Source organism: Schistocerca cancellata, chromosome 2 (genome assembly GCF_023864275.1).
Source record: "Schistocerca cancellata isolate TAMUIC-IGC-003103 chromosome 2, iqSchCanc2.1, whole genome shotgun sequence".
Taxonomy (NCBI): domain Eukaryota; kingdom Metazoa; phylum Arthropoda; class Insecta; order Orthoptera; family Acrididae; genus Schistocerca; species Schistocerca cancellata.
In genome coordinates, this window is record NC_064627.1 from 582808620 (window position 1) to 582825600 (window position 16981).

The 16981-nt window shown below is 43.9% G+C and overlaps 1 protein-coding gene across 6 annotated transcripts in view; it reads right to left on the minus strand.

The window, feature by feature from the left end:
* Nucleotides 1-16981, minus strand: part of LOC126162199 (schwannomin-interacting protein 1 homolog) — a 1363715-nt gene that overhangs the window by 350910 nt on the left and 995824 nt on the right. The gene's annotated exons all lie outside the window — the stretch shown is intronic.

Below are 16981 nucleotides of genomic sequence, written 5' to 3' on the forward strand. Positions count from 1 at the left end.
CTTACTGTTGTTCCATACCACCAGAGCCTGTGTCATCTATGGTATCGAACATCATTCAGGATCTATGGATGAATAGCACATCGTCCTTGCAAACTTCTCATCATCAAAAACGTCTTCGCCGATTTACACGGCCATTTTATTGAAGAATTACAAGAATAGTACTAGTAAATCTGTTTGACATGCGCAGTGGCAAGCAAAATTACGACATGACATTCGTCTTGGCTCCTACACAACACAACACTGTACACTAGAAATTAACGCGTTGCACTATGTAGTTGGTCTTCTGTAATACAGATGCTGCTGAATATGTCCACGTGTCTGGTATTAGTCTAGCAATAAGGTGAAAAAATAATTACAGTATAGCGAGCAGCTTGAGTCGGTATACAGGGGGTGTTAGGGGTATAGATATAGATACTGTGATCATTGGTACCTCAATATACATAAGCTTCAGTGTGTATGTTGTTTTTTCTCTGCGTCTGACAGTCTTCCTGCATATCCATTACTTAATTTACTACTTGATGTTTTCTGTACGGTCATAACTGCACCACAAAGTGCTCTATGCCTTTAACTATAAACTGCCCTTTTGCCTCCACGCATTGACACTTCAATACGTGACCCGCTGCCCACGGGAAAATAAACTTTAACGACTTCCTTGGCCATGCATGCCCGAAGGTACTAACCAACCTAAAAACGTACTACTCGTAATACCCATAATATTTGTCAGCGAATGAAGTAAATACTGATGTGATGTTGTTCAGTTCATTGCCCTCAGTCATCACTAAGAGTATCTGCATTTGTTCCCGTAACAACCTTGCATATAATGGATGTCCCTCCTAAGAGCTGGCAGGCACATTTTCTCTGTTAGTTCGGCAGATATCTACCACTTCGTTTTTGCAATGTGAAGCTGCAGCCGGCTCATGCAGGTACTGCTCATCACGCCTTTCATGCTGTGTCTTGCGTCGACGAGAAGAATCGACCCGACGGGATTAGTCGACTTGAAGTGTCGGTTTGTTTCCTATTCCAAACAAAATGGTTTTTAAAGCAGAATGTTAAGTGATCATTCTATAGAGCTGTCTCAAATTAGTCTAATGCTATATTGATTTTATAGTTCTGTATTAACAGGGACAGTAATACGCGAAGAATAACGAGTACTCCGGCAGTGATTAAGCACCACTCACACCTGAGCTCATCGTGTCCAGCATGCAGCAACACAGCTCAGTCGCTGCTGGAGTACTGGTTATTCTCCGCATATTAATATCATTGTTGATACATATCGATAAAGCGAATATCGAACTAGACTAATTTGGGACCACTCTCTCGATTAGGCATGTAAAGTTCAGTTTCAAAAATAATTTTGTTCGTAATTGGAAGCAAACCAACGCTTCTCCTCTATACTGAAAGTTGCGTGAAAAACGCGATAAGCAACATTTATTTAGGCTGATGCGTAACTCTGTTAGGAAAATGGCATCAATAGAGGTGTAGTAGACCTCTGTACAATCTTTTGTCGCCTGAACGAGCAGAACAACCAATGTATACAGAATCTGTTGCTTACTAATAGCAGTTGTTCTGTTTTCAAATAAGTCATCATGAACTAGGACAAAAATATTTTCCGTGATACTGCAGCAAATTGGGGCCAATAGGTCTGTAGTGATGAACATCAATTGTGTGCATACCCTCTTAAAGAACGAAGTGACCAGCCCTTTTCCCCAATCACTTAGGACGCACCGTTCGAATGGTTCAAATGGCTCTGAGCACTATGGGACTCAACATCTGAGGTCATCAGTCCCCTAGAACTTAGAACTACTTAAACATAACTAACCTAAGGACATCACACACATCCATGCCTGAGGCAGGATTCGAACGTGCGACCGTAGCGGTGGCGCGGTTCCAGACTGAAGCGCCTAGAACCTCTCGGCCACACCGGCCGGCAACTGCAAAAACGAAATTGATAATATCTAATGAAGCACCAGAGAAGATACGCTTGACGAGTCTTAGCAGCGACACCCTATATTTATTGAACCATCGTCCTCCAAAGTACTAACTGAATGCCTTCCCACCGCACCACCCAACGCGAAGTCAGTGATATGTATCCAGTTAATTCCCCGGCTTCTCTCTTGCGTCTTGCGCTTTTCTTTTCTTTTCTTTTTCTTTTTTTTGAAAGTGCTGAGTCATTGCTTTTAATTAGCATGAGTGCGTGTTTTTTACTGCCTGGTTTATGCTCTGGCTCGCAACAAGACTTGTGCAGAACTCTTTCTAATGAACAGTACTGACTGTCACCTAGTTTGTTGTTGTGGGAGTGATTCTTCAAACATATGTTAAAAGTTGTAAATTCGGTTTCAGAAGATACAGTATTTCAGGTTCATGTATATTTTCCTATACTTTCTGTAGGTAGTGCTCGAGAGTAAGCGTTTATTTATGAGAAAATATTGTATTACTATTAGCTGCAATAAAAATCTTTATAATTGTTTAATTGTTACCAGCTGTTGCTGAACATTACCAGGCGCAAGAACTGGGAAGGTTTGGTACCTGACGATTATTAGCTCTAGTCTAAACTGGTTGTAATAATAAAGATTTTCAAAGCAGCCGACAGCGGTACAATATGACTATATACAGACGGGTCAACGCGCACGGAGGCTTGAGACAGGTATCAGTATTCGTGGCATGGGGGAGGGGGGGGGAGGTGAGAGGCAAAACGAGGTGCGCTGTGACAGCCGCAGAGTTTTCTGCCGGAGGCGGCTCTCTGGACAGGCGTCACGCCGCTGCAAACTGGACCGTGTTTCCCGAGATAACACGGGCCGCTCGCCGCCTGCTGACCCTCTGCACCCCCTGCTCTGCCACACAGCCAGAGCAGCCAGCTGGCGTCCGTATTGACGGCCACGTGGGGCGGTCTCATGTTGGAAAACGGAGCTCGTAGTGGACAGTCACAAGTCCTCCACACTAATACAGTGGCAAGGCACTGGATTACGGCCAGTATACATACAATCCATACATACTGTATTATAGAAATGTATGAATGTATGAGCGCTAGCGCGTATATACACTACTGGCCATTAAAATTCCTACATCAAGAAGAAATGCAGATGATAAACGGGTATTCATTGGACAAATATATTATACTAGAACTGACATGTGATTACATTTTCACGCAATTTGGGTGCATAGATCCTGAGAAATCAGTACCCAGAACAACCACCTCTGGCCGTAATAACGGCCTTGATGCGCCTGGACATTAAGTCAAACAGAGCTTGGATGGCGTGTCAGGTACAGCTACCCATGCAGCTTCAGTACGATACCACAGTTCCTCAAGAGTAGTGACTGGCGTATTGTGACGAGCCAGTTGCTCGGCCACCATTGACCAGACGTTTTCAATTGGTGAGAGATCTGGAGAATGTGCTGGCCACGGCAGCAGTCTAACATTTTCTGTATCCAGAAAGGCCCGTACAGGACCTGCAACATGCGGTCGTGCATTATTCTGCTGAAATGTAGGGTTTCGCAGGGTTCGAATGAAGGGTAGAGCCACGTGTCGTAAGACATCTGAAATGTAACGTTCACTGTTCAAAGTGCCGACAATGCGAACAAGAGGTGACCGAGACTTGTAACCAATGACACCCCATACCATCACGCCAAGTGATACACCAGTATGGCAATGACGAATACACGCTTCCAATGTGCGTTCAGCGCGATGTCGCCAAACACGGATGCGACCATCGCGATCCTGTTAACAGAACCTGGATTCATCCGAAAAAATGACGTTTTGCCATTGGTACACCCAGGTTCGTCATTGAGTACACCATCGCAGGCGCTCCTGTCTGTGATGCAGCGTCAAGGGTAACCGCAGCCATGGTCTCCGCGCTGATAGTCCATGCTGCTGCAAACGTCGTCGAACTGTTCGTGCAGATGGTTGTTGTCTTGCAAACGTCCCCGTCTATTGACTCAGCGATCGAGACGTGGCTGCACGATCCGTTGCAGCCATGCGAATGAGATGCCTGTCATCTCGACTGCTAGTGATACGAGGCCGTTTGGATCCAGCACGGCGTTCCGTATTACTCTCCTGAACCCACCGATTTCATTTTCTGCTAACAATCATTGGATCTTAACCAACGCGAGCAGCAATGTCGCGATACGATAAACCGCAATCGCGATAGGCTACAATCCGACCTTCATCGAAGCCGGAAACATGATGGTACTCATTTCTCCTCCTTACACGAGGCATCACAACAATGTTTCACCAGGCAACGCCGGTCAACTGCTGTTTGTGTATGAGAAATCGGTTGGAAACTTTCCTCATGTCAGCACGTTGTAGGTGTCGCCACCGGCGCCAACCTTGTGTGAATGCTATGAAAAGCTAATCATTTGCATATCACAGCTTCTTCTTCCTGTCGGTTAAATTTCGCCTCTGTAGCACGTCATCTTCGTGGTGTAGCAATTTTAATATGTGTTTGTGTTCCACGTCTCCTCTTAAAATGCTAGACCGATCTCAATCAAACAAGGTGTACATATACCGTACTGTCAGGCAACAATCACTGTGGGCGTGATAACCATCCATCTATCAAAGGGGTGGGGGTGAAAAAGAAGTGTAGCCGGTGACGCGAGAATTCCCAGACTCTATTCACCGAGTATTTGAGAATGAGCGCACTCACGACTTGCAATAAACTTTTCACATAATTTCAAACCTTCGCAATTTTTTCCCCCGCTGACGGCCCCTACAAAATGATGTAAAGAGAAAATTTATCGCTTACTACTGTTCCGCTGTTCATGCAGTAAAAGTACTGCATGGGGCATGACGTTATGATTTATTGTTCCCTTACTGATAGTTGTATTCGCGACATATTTTGCACACAGTATGCACATATAAGAAATCCGCTGGAAAGTTTACGTTTTCGTTTCGATTCGTCATTGTATGAATGGATTTAAATATTGTGTATCTATTCGATTACGTATCTGTTGAACTACGTCATTTTTTGTTCGCTCACACGACTACTCTTTGTTTAATTATTTTCTCTCTATAAGTGGACATATTTTATCGATGAGTTGTTGCTACGTCTTTGCTACGCTGTACAACTCATCGGTTAAGACGATTTTGCCAGAGTGTGAATCAGTACGATATCTGCCATTTCGAAGTTGTATTCTGAAATGGGAGATAAGATACTGCGTGAAGAGTTTGACAGAGCACTGAAAGACCTGAGTCGAAACAAGGCCCCGGGAGTAGACAACATTCCATTGGAACTACTGATGGCCTCGGGAGAGCCAGTCATGACAAAACTCTACCATCTGGTGAGCACGATGTATGAGACAGGCGAAATACCCTCAGACTTCAAGAAGAATATAATAATTCCAATCCCAAAGAAAGCAGGTGTTGACAGATGTGAAAATTACCGAACTATCAGTTTAATAAGTCACAGCTGCAAAATACTAACGCGAATTCTTTACAGACGAATGGAAAAACTGGTAGAAGCCGACCTCGGGGAAGATCAGTTTGGATTCCGTAGAAATGTTGGAGCACGTGAGGCAATACTGACCTTACGACTTATCTTAGAAGAAAGATTAAGAAAAGGCAAACCTACGTTTCTAGCATTTGTAGACTTAGAGAAAGCTTTTGACAATGTTAACTGGAATACTCTCTTTCAAATTCTGAAGGTGGCAGGGGTAAAATACAGGGAGCGAAAAGCTATTTACAATTTGTACAGAAACCAGATGGCAGTTATAAGAGTCGAGGGGCATGAAAGGGAAGCAGTGGTTGGGAAAGGAGTAAGACAGGGTTGTAGCCTCTCCCCGATGTTATTCAATCTGTATATTGAGCAAGCAGTAAAGGAAACAAAAGAAAAATTCGGAGTAGGTATTAAAATTCATGGAGAAGAAGTAAAAACTTTGAGGTTCGCCGATGACATTGTAATTCTGTCAGAGACGGCAAAGGACTTGGAAGAGCAGTTGAACGGAATGGACAGTATCTTGAAAGGAGGATATAAGATGAACATCAACAAAAGCAAAACGAGGATAATGGAATGTAGTCAAATTAAGTCGGGTGATGCTGAGGGAATTAGATTAGGAAATGAGACACTTAAAGTAGTAAAGGAGTTTTGCTATTTAGGGAGTAAAATAACCGATGATGGTCGAAGTAGAAAGGATATAAAATGTAGACTGGCAATGGCAAGGAAAGCGTTTCTCAAGAAGAGGAATTTGTTAACATCGAGTATAGATTTAAGTGTCAGGAAGTCGTTTCTGAAAGTATTTGTATGGAGTGTAGCCATGTATGGAAGTGAAACATGGACGATAACTAGTTTGGACAAGAAGAGAATAGAAGCTTTCGAAATGTGGTGCTACAGAAGAATGCTGAAGATAAGGTGGGTAGATCACGTAACTAATGAGGAGGTATTGAATAGAATTGGGGAGAAGAGAAGTTTGTGGCACAACTTGACTAGAAGAAGGGATCGGTTGGTAGGACATGTTTTGAGGCATCAAGGGATCACAAATTTAGCATTGGAGGGCAGTGTGGAGGGTAAAAATCGTAGGGGGAGACCAAGAGATGAATACACTAAGCAGATTCAGAAGGATGTAGGTTGCAGTAGATACTGGGAGATGAAGAAGCTTGCACAGGATAGAGTAGCATGGAGAGCTGCATCAAACCAGTCTCAGGACTGAAGACCACAACAACAAAACATTCTGAAACTCGAACATTTTCAGGGCCAGTAGCAAACATTCTTCAACATTCGAGAGTATCCATAAATAGTGAAGAACATTATCACAAAAAACCATTTTTTTCCCCTTGAGAAGCATATTGATGCGAAAAGGAGAGAAGATGTCCTGGTTACGACAACGATATGATGCTGACCATCTGAAACTCTCGTATCTCCTCAATCACAACACCTACCACCGCGCAACCACGATAGTCGCAAGGGGGCAACCAAGGGCCGAGCACTCACAATCTGTCTTTGCAAACATTATAAAAGATGTTATAGAAACAGTGAGCCAGCTAAGAGAGGTCATCCCAAATACCGGATATCCACAATGAACAAATATATCGAGGTGTGGTTTTCGCCAAGTTATACCGGTCAATAGGACGAATTCCTCGACGTTATCAAGTAATTTTTATCGTTTATAGCTGCCGAATTACGACACAGACTTTGTTTCTAGTGCAACTACATAGGGTTTTCTGTGACGTTTGAAACGAGCTTCTAAGGGAACATCGCCGACATAGCATGTATGGGATTTGATCAAACAGCATCAAGATGATAGCGCTGCAAACCACTGTCTCGCCGTCAGGAGAAGTTGTTCCACAAGCATCTACGCTTTTACACCAAATGTAAGCAAACACGGAATTCAGGTATGGTTCTTGTGTTTACCTGTGGTATTCAAGCTCATCAGTCTGTGTTCTGATGTCGTAGCAGTCAGACAATTTGCTCGTAAAGGTGATGAGAGATTCACCTTGTATACGACAGTCGAAAAAGGGAATATCGCTATGGCGTTCGCCAAGCTATTAGAACAGCGATGCGGTTGTTATGCTGAAGAGTATCGAGATGGTGCTGAGCACTCACGAACTGTCTTTGCTAACACCACAAAAAATGTCATAGAAAGTGTAAGTCTGCAGAGTAAAATACGGCAAGGGAAAAGAAGTGCAACTGATGAAAGAATTGAAACTAACATTTTAGTAGCAGTTACACGCAGTTCAAATGGTTCAAATGGCTCGGAGCACTATGGGAATTAACATCTGAGGTCATCAGTCCCCTAGAACTTAGAACTACTTAAATCTAACTAACCTAAGGACATCACACACATCCATGCCCGAGGCAGGATTCGAACCTGCGACCGTACGGTCGCGCGGTTCCAGACTGAAGCGCCTAGAACCGCTCGGCCACACCGTCCGGCCTACACGCAGTGAATATGTTGCTAAGAGGCATCTCGGAAGTACGAGGGGGACCAACCAAACGAGTATTCTGCGAACACTGCATTCCATCGCATTTCATCCTCGTTACATTTCGATGTATCTGCAGCTTCATGGCAGTGACTGCCACAGTTGCTTTCAGTTCTCAGAGTGTTACCTACGGTAAGTGAGAAGTGATGGGACGTATCTGGGCAAGATTCTCCCTGTTGTTCGCTATAATATGGCGAAAACCGCACCATATATTTATTCATCCCGGATATATCTGTGGTGGTCATAAGCCGGACGCTGTGACCGAGTGATTCTAGGTTCTTCAGTCCGGAACCGCGCTGCTGCTACGGTCGCAGGTTCGAATCCTGCCTCGGGCATGGATGTGTGTGATGTCCTTAGGTTAGTTAGGTTTAAGTAGTTCTAAGTCTAGGGGACTGATGACCTCAGATGTTAAGTCCCATAGTGCTTACAGCCATGTGAACAATTCTTTGTGGTGGTCAGAGAGAGGGAGGGGAGGGGTAGGGGGAGGGAGAGAGAGAGAGAGAGAGAGAGAGAGAGAGAGAGAGAGAGAGAGAGAGAGAGAGAGAGAAAGGGAGGGAGGTTGTTTAAACAGAATTTAAGCTGAAAATGATTATTAACTGTAAGATTATTCAACCACGTAGCAAAATTCTTACGCATTTCAACAATAATTTCTATAGAAAATGAAGTCTTGGGCTTCACTTATCAAAAGGTTCCTAATCACATTACGCGGGAACCGCATATGAGCATGTGTTAGTTGCTTTTGTTTGCATTGGTTATTTTGAGGACAGTTTACATCAGTTATTTTCAGGACATTACGTTATATCGTGTGACAGCACAGTATACAGTCAAAGCTTCGCTCGGGGTAGATGCGAGATATGATATGCGTTGGCGTGCTGTGGTGTGCGTGACGTGTGACGTGTGGAAATAGCCCAATATGAGGCTCGGTGCAAGGTTGAGCCGCTTCGGCTTGGCTGCGCCTGCATCGCGCCGGCTATACAACACAATATACAGTGGCGTTACGCGTGTGGCGCGCAGCGCCGCGCAGGCGCACATTTGAATTTTTCATCCGGCCCGCTGTTGTGTCGTAAAACGTTTTGGGGCCGCCGCCAGGACGCCGCGGGAATAAAGTGGGGCGCCGATCGCGAGTGGCAGCTGGGGGGGGGGGGGGCAAAGAAGGAAACAGGGGAACTCCCGAACGTCGCTGCGGGCAGGCGGAGACCAAAGCAGGCAACTTCCTTACACCAACACGTATCTTGGCTATTGTACGGTTAGTTTCGTTACTTGATTACCATCACCTTCGTATTTACGTTTCCTGCTCGTTACACTTTTAATCATTTCATTTGGGCAATGACAGATGGAGCTGAGGACTACAGACCACTGAATTTCAGATGGGGTGAACCGACTTCAGTTTTGTGGAAATGGTAAGAGTTCCATGTGTAAGTTTTGGCAGAGTTTCTACATGGCCGCGCTGAGATAAATAATGTGCAGATGGTCCGACAGGTGACGGTAATAATAGTACGACTGGGCTGAATGAAACATAAACTGTGCAACTCGGCGATTTATTTAATCTTGTGGCACATTCCACTGGGCTTCTTAAACTGAAGTACCCTCTTCGGAATTTGCAAACAATGCTACGGGTCAGACGTCTGCGAGTGCTGGAGAGTACTGATACATGGATGAAGTATTATGACAAACGGTGGACATTTTCAGCATCCTGCAGGAGCATAATTTGTGAAAAGTATGTGAAAAATACTTACACGTTACTTGATGATATATTTTATATGCAGCTGAATTCGTTCAGCTAGAGCTTCGATAAGAACCAAAAATTGGTGTCATACGAATAATGTGAATGATTCAATTTCGTTTTTGTTAGATTATGGAGGGCGGGGCAAAGGTGCGCAAGGGGCAGAGATCCAAATCTATTGTTTTTCTTACTTGTGGGTATAGTTTGGCAGCCCTGCAACTTTTTGACCTTTTTTGGTGGAAGAGTCAGGTATTGGTTCAGTGGCTTGTGCTTTGAAGCTTTCGAGTTATAATGTGAGTTAGATTTTCGGAACTTTAAATCTGAGTATTTAACATGTAATTGATGGATAACTGGTTCAAAATGGTTCAAATGGCTCTGAGCACTATGCGACTTAACTTCTGAGGTCATCAGTTGCCTAGAACTTAGAGCTACTTAAACCTAACTAACCTAAGGACATCACACACACCCATGGCCGAGGCAGGATTCGAACCTGCGACCGTAGTGGTCGCTCGGCTCCAGACTGTGGCGCCTAGAACCGCACGGCCACTCCGGCCGGCGATGGATAACTGTGTACTATAACAAAATCCCAAAGAATTATTAATACCTCGTATGTAAGCACGTGGCCTAGTTCACGCTTTAAGCTTAGTTCTTAGTGTGAGAAGTTGACATCTATGGCATTTGATACCGGAAGGTCATAAATCAGCGTCAAGCGACAAAAACCATAAGAACTAGATGGAGCAATTGCGCCAAAACGATTATCTTTCCTCTCTTCGCTTTTAATACTGAAGGCGTAGGTTTATTTAACGAACTTAATGGGCCTTAACTTACATTTCACTATTTGATATCGACTAAATCAATACTAATATGACTAGTTCAACTTCATGTTACAGAAACTGCGAGACAAAAACGAACTACACACCATTGTCTTCTAAAACGTTAGAAAAGGCTAAAAACTAATAGGAAATGGATCTTTCATTAGAATGCAGCTAAAGGGCTTGCTTGTAATGAATCGACATTACGTAAAAGACGTAACACAGGATATGGAGTGGCATCATTGGGGTGTTTCAGGAGCGTATTTTCTGAGACAGAGGGAACTGAATTGTCGGAACACTGTACCAATCTGGAGTATATGTTTTATGGCCTTACGTTTAAACACTTCCAACATTTAGCATATTAGTTTGTCGAAAGTAATGTCGCAAACTACCTGTTTTATAAAGAAATCCAAGTGGCAGGGGAATACTGGGCTCGCTTATTCATGGCTCGTCATAGTTAAGTTTGAGGTAACCGGAGAAAAGCAATGCTGGGAGGGTAAAGGAGTTCAATAGGGCACAAATGGAGGTTTTCTTCGGCAACTTGGAAACTTGGCAATACAAATATAATTTCCTGCGCCATCGAGTCTATAGGGAAGGCGAAACAGGAATACAGACTGTACCGGGAGAACTGCAGAAGAGTGTGGCAAGTAAAGGCCAAATAATAATAACAAAATGTGTTTCCTTGTGTTAAAATGTTTTGTATTTAAATTAGTGATAAATTAGTGTCATGTTTTGATTTTTAACACGATCACCATGATGGAGACAATGATGATGATGATTCTAATGATTTTGATACAGTAAAACAATACAGAAGTTAATAATAGCAGTTCCTGAGAAATAATATAATTCTACATAAGCCTGTAATAATTATAATCTCTTTTGTGTAGAATTTTGCCCCATACCAATAGGATATTTACCCCGGGTCTGGTGAAGAATCAGTTCCCTTCATATATAGCATTTTTTTAAATCTAACTTTAATGCATCATACGAACCATCTTGAACTTACGGTGTCACGTAAAGTATGATCCTAGGTGTATTCTGTGCAATTTTCACCGTCACGTAACCAGAAAAGCAGAAGGGAAAAATAGGAAAGTGTTAAGCGGGCACCTTTCCCCCCGTATACCCTATAGGATGACTCTACGAATAAATGTCGGACTACAAAACTAAATTAATTTGCTGTCACCCACAGCTTGTTTTACTTCTGGAAATAAATCGCATGCGTGAAAAAACGTAAGCTGACCTGTAATTTCGGGGTCAACGTTAAACTATAACTCCCCAAGTAACTGGGTAGCCATTCAAACGTCGGATGAAGGACCATGCCTCGTAAAGCACTGCTGTGTTCAAAGCAACATCTGTACCTCTTTTCACGATTAACATATGAAAATATTCCACCGTTAATTGCTAGAAACATCTTTGGAACTGAAGACCTCCTATCGTATGTGAACTTAGATTCAAGGGAACCACGGTATGAAAGATCGAGCCTAGTAAAGCCAAAAATAAAACCACAACAAAAGCAGGCTGCTCGGAAGTGCGCATCTGTGAAATCAAAATCTGCTGGTCGATAACATTCAGTACAGTATCATGTTGCTCCACCCTTTGTATTCTAACATACTTGGATCCTCCTTGACTTATTGTTCATGACTTGGTCCAGACATTTTTGGCTGTCCCACTCTTCGACGGCGGCACTCTTGAGGAAGTCTATTGGTTGAGTAGGGTTACTACGAAAACTGTACCCACGTACGCTCCATGGGATCCGCATAGCAGGTGAGTCCATTCGGTTGTATCCTGCGTCCTGGGAGGAGGTATTCAGTAAGGGGTCAAGCATTTATCATCTAGGCAGACGCATCCGCCGGCTAATTCTTGAGTGTAGCACAGGACTAAACTGGAGGATTCTGTCGCGATACCGCACATCCCACAAATTAACCTCGACAGGGATGAGAAACATCTGACATCTGTACATGACACCCGCCCAAAACACGTCTATAGCACCTGGATCTTGGAGTCATGGGACTGTATGCCTCAAACCAGCACTCCTCGATAAAGACAACCGTCGTCATCGATCCACGGTGCATACCATGTGTTTGCTTTTCCAACTTCCTCGGGAACCATGCTTCGTGGGGGGAGAGACGGGGGGTGGTACTAACGTGTTCGGCATGGATGCATAGCGGACAAATTGGTCTTGTGGAAACAGATGCGTACTACCTTTGTCGACACACCCATCTCGTGTAGTTCTCTTGTATTCTCTTCGGGGCAGCTGCGAGACAATCTGTAGGTACCAGCCATGAGTTGGTGCTTGTGAATGCCATCGACCCCTACGAGTCATATCGTTAATGGTGAATTGTTCTTTGGTTATCGGTCGATTGGCAAAGCCATATTGTCTCAACGTGTCTCCTCCTGTGCCCCTACCCTCTGTTATAGATCAATTGTCCTGTAAGACGTAAGGGTAAATCGCACGAAAGAATGGGAGCTTTCAAGTTGAAACAATAGGCGACTTCGCCTGAAAATAAAAAGTAGGAAATCTCTCGTAACGTTGCGACGCCACGACTCGGCTAATTTTATTAAGGAAATTCGCCGAGAATGAGCGTATTCCCATATAGTCAGTGCTTTGTGTGTCTCACGATACCAGGTGAAGTTTCGATGGGCATCATTGCGGTGTATGCCAGTTTGGCAGGCAGCTTCCCTTGTTGAGAACCCTTCTGTTCGTAAAATGACAGTGAGCACGTGGCGTACGTTTGAGATGAGTCTTCGCTGTACGCTGACACACCAATCATTGTCCACGAGCCGCAGTGTTCCGTCCGCGACTGGTGCGCACCACGCTGCACTCAACTGCATCGAGGACGTCGGTCTGCTTTCACCTCCAGTACACTAGTGGCTGGCTCTATGTATCTATTCCCTGTGGTGAAAACAGTGCTCTTCTTGCGAACGTAGTATCTGAACGCTTCTGTTAATTCATCAGAACAATGCCTCATTGGACCTTCAGTGTGCTCTGCATCGTTTGAAAAGAACCAAAGTTGTGACTCGCCTCACTACACCACACGCCTGCAATTAGCTGTTATCCAGTTTATATGTTGATTGGTCCGCAATGTTCGCTCTAAAAACTGGGTGATAATGACCTGCAGTCACTAACAGCAAGAAATTCTGTCGGGTTTGAAACCGAGTGTCACTCACAAGGCATTACACCCGAAACGGTCCTTTCCGGTGAGTGTGTGTTTGCGGCCACTGTTCTTACGCCGCGTTTCCATGGCTGCGAGTGGTGCAACGTTCCTTGCGGTCATGTTGGACAGTGCGAGTCGATCACCACCAAATCGCGCATTCACGGTTTGGTCATGGGCATATCCGAACACATTAACTCCCTTCTGCCTTCCTGTCACGTTCGCGCATTCACGGTTTGGTCATGGGCATATCCGAACACATTAACTCCCTTCTGCCTTCCTGTCACGTGTCCACGTCGATCCGTCCTGCAGTGCTGATTCCATACAACCTACTGACACACACACACACACACACACACACACACACATACACACACCACTCCATTGCATTCGACAGCAGTGAAGTATGACATGACAAAGTCGTACGAGTGTTCTACACTATCTACACTGCTCCAAAGCGACCCATGAGCTGTTTTAACTGGATGTCTGGCAACTTCTTCTATGATCTTAGAGTTACATCCTGTTATAAGGAGGCGACCAAAAAGTTTCCTTTCGAAGGCGGTACAGTCCAGAATCGGTATGCAAATGAGGCAAAATGCCATGAGCATTGAGGTAATCATTCCACCGACGCACAAGGTTGCAGATACCCCGTTGACGAAACACCGTGTCCTCCTGCGAGGAGTAACTGCCTGTTGCAAATCCTCGTCCGACAGGAATCGTCGACCCTTCAAGGCCTTTTTTAACGGATAGAAAGGAAGATAATCGCATAGGAAAGGATTAAGATTATGGAGTTGGTGCTCGAGTGTCTCCCACTTGAGTTGGCGCAACTTCTGCGTTACGACATTTGCGATGGACGTGCGTTGTCATGAAACAGCAGGACCCCTTGATGCGTACCATTCCACAACGGTCGTTTTCGTGAGACAAGCTGCCCATACACATTCTTCCGTCTTCGATGCATGTTTACCAGGGTTTGTCATTGGGCATCCAAGAAAAGAATAAGAACACGTTGGTCCTGTTTGGACACATTTGGTAATAATATTACAATAGTTCAAGTTTCCTCATTTATCGCAAGCACGTTGGAAAGACACGAATGCCACACTAATTCCTTGGCAACAGGTCGGTGCTTATATGACCGCAACGGAGTCGCGATACATTGCATGTACGCTACAACAACTCCCTCAAACGGAATATTAGCGAAGTAATCTTATGTAGTAAATCTGAAAGTACGCGGTGTCAAGCAGTTATCCACGGTTCAGCTATTCACTGCGGGTGACAGAAATGGATACCATTTTTTTTCTCCGGCTCTGAGGCCGAAGTAGCAAAGCAGTCACAACATTTCGGCCGGCCTCTCAGGTAAATCCGTGCTCTCGTGTGTGCACCCGTCCTGCACGCAGACTGGAAGCAATTAAGACCTAAGCTCCCCATAAAGAGAGGGGCCCCTGCTGGTAGAGAGCTAAGCTAGCCCGCTTACACAAGGAACAAAACTGGGGCTCAGCATAAGACTAGTATAGGGAAGTGTAACGTTCTCATTTCATTTGGTTTTCTCATACAGAACTCCCACCATTCCTATTAACACTATTCTGAAATCTATGTCTGAAAACGCTCCATTTTCATGTTACAAGGGAAACATGAGTAACTCGTTTTCAATTTAATCTCTACTATCCATTTAGTTATCTAAAAATATGATTTTCTGACATTCACCATGTTCGTTGCACAAACAGTACTTACGCAGTGAGTTCTAATACACTCGACCAAAAAAAGATGGTCAATGGGGAATAATTTATCCATCACAAGGATGTCGTAAACAAGATTCATTTTGCAAATACGCTTCTCGGATTTGCCGCCGGATATTATACTGCCAATGCCACATTACTTCATTGAGGCAAGGGTGAGGGGAAGGGATGTTTACCAAAATATTGTTATAGTGCAGCAAGCTGTTTGTATTCCCCGAGCACCATGGCTGGGTATTTACTCGCTTGACTACGTACGCTTTGTCACAGTCACAAATCAGTTCACAGACTCATGCAGAATGGAGATGATCAGTGTCCATTTTACGTCGGAAAAAAATCTTATTTCATTCTGACTAAAAATATAGTCTCGATACAATATTTCAGAAGAATTATTCTTGCAGCAACTCTAGAAATAAACGCTAGTCCCAAGTTAACACAGCTAGAAGAAGGTTACTCGTCCTCCTAATTGACACTTTTTTGTTTGAAAGCCTTACATATGGATAAACCATCAAAGGTATCAACTTTTAGCGTCTCCTTTAAGAAATTCAGCTTAGATTCCAAACTCTTATTGTCACTGGTACGGAAGCAACACGAAGGCAGAGTGCTAAGCGCTGCTTGTTTACTCAGTGTAATCCGGTGACAAACACGAGATATGTGCTTGCATCAGATCCACCAGGAAAGTTTCACATCTGATGCCTCTTCGAGGATTTTACATGCGCCCGAGCAAGTAAAAATGTAATACAGTTACATATGGGAATATTTCGGGCCTAACTTGTGGCCGACCGCCAGCTACCTTCCTTTTCTCGAATGCTGCGTCGAGATAAGTCTCGGACTACAACTGCACATTGTGCTGGCACGCTGTCGAGTTTTTAGATAATGTTCAGTGCTCCATCTTCCAGCAAATTCACGCGTAAATATTGCAGAAAACAACCTCCGACCATTAGGCGAGGAGGGAGAATCTAATTTGTTATTAAACTACTATCGATGTGATTTATCTATACTTTGCCGCCGAAAGTGTGCTGAGATCAATGTATGACGCGAGGATTTTTCATCCCAAATGCAGCTGTTGAAAATAGTTCACCTTACAAAACGCATTGTATCAGTGGAAAGAATTCGTCTTATAAACTGGAGAAAGACCACACAGTGCAGTAACAAAGTTAGCATTCAGTCAACTTAGCATATATACGGGTAAATCTCGCAAGAAAAATTACAAATAGTGCCATAGTTAAAAACCTGAACTGCTTCTTTTTCCCTTGTAACATGAAAAAGAACGATTTCTGGACGTATGTTTCTATTTCAGACTTTGTTATTAACATGTCTCTCTGAGCATGAATTGGACATTGCTGATAGACGTTTTGTTTCACCTAACAGCAGTTAAATAGTTTTTTCAGCTTAAGCTTCACGACGGACCTGTTCCTATACGAAAACACGAAGAGTTCTAGCTTGTGAAAGAAGAAGGTGAAGCAGAGCTTAATGGAAGGCCTACGCCAGATTAACGACCATCATCGATGTAAAATGACCAGATCGTGTTGGTCTCACCGAGACGAATGCTGAGCTTGTTCCCCACCTCTACTTCAATAAAACATGTAAACAATATAAATAAAACAGTTTTCTGCGTTAGACACTTGTTTGTTTTACTACTAAGCAATTAGATG